The sequence below is a fragment of the Argentina silus genome (genome assembly GCF_951799395.1).
Source record: "Argentina silus genome assembly, chromosome: 13".
Lineage (NCBI taxonomy): Eukaryota > Metazoa > Chordata > Actinopteri > Argentiniformes > Argentinidae > Argentina > Argentina silus.
Window position 1 is genome coordinate 18,520,249 of NC_139667.1, and position 543 is coordinate 18,520,791.

Here is a 543-nt window from a genome sequence, read left to right on the forward strand (position 1 = left end):
ACTCAGAGGGATAAGACCAGAAGTGGGAACAACATCAATCTCCATTTGTTCAGCTGCTGGGAGACATGATTAAGTGGCACAGATATGATCCAGAGAGACGCCTCTCTCCGAGCCCCCCTCACCCCCCCCCACCATACACACACACACACACACACACACACGCATATGCACACTGCAAACACACACACTCACATACACACACACACACACAGACACACACAAATGTGCACAGGCAAACGCACACATCCACAGGCTAACACACACACACACACACACACACACACAGACACACATACAATGCAACGGCTAGGATTTCAGACCTTCTGTAGATTGGCTGGCCGCTGCTCCCTGTCGTGATTTATTGTTGCAAATTGAAAGATTCCAAGAAGTGAGTCAGTTTGTGTTGGCACGGCAACGCTGCAGGTCGGTTACAGGCTGCACCGCAAGCCCCCCTCTCCTCCTTGTTTTCCTTGGGAGCCCTGTATCAGCCCCCTGAAATGATACCACTCTAAAACAATATTAATTAATAGAGATATTGCCGCA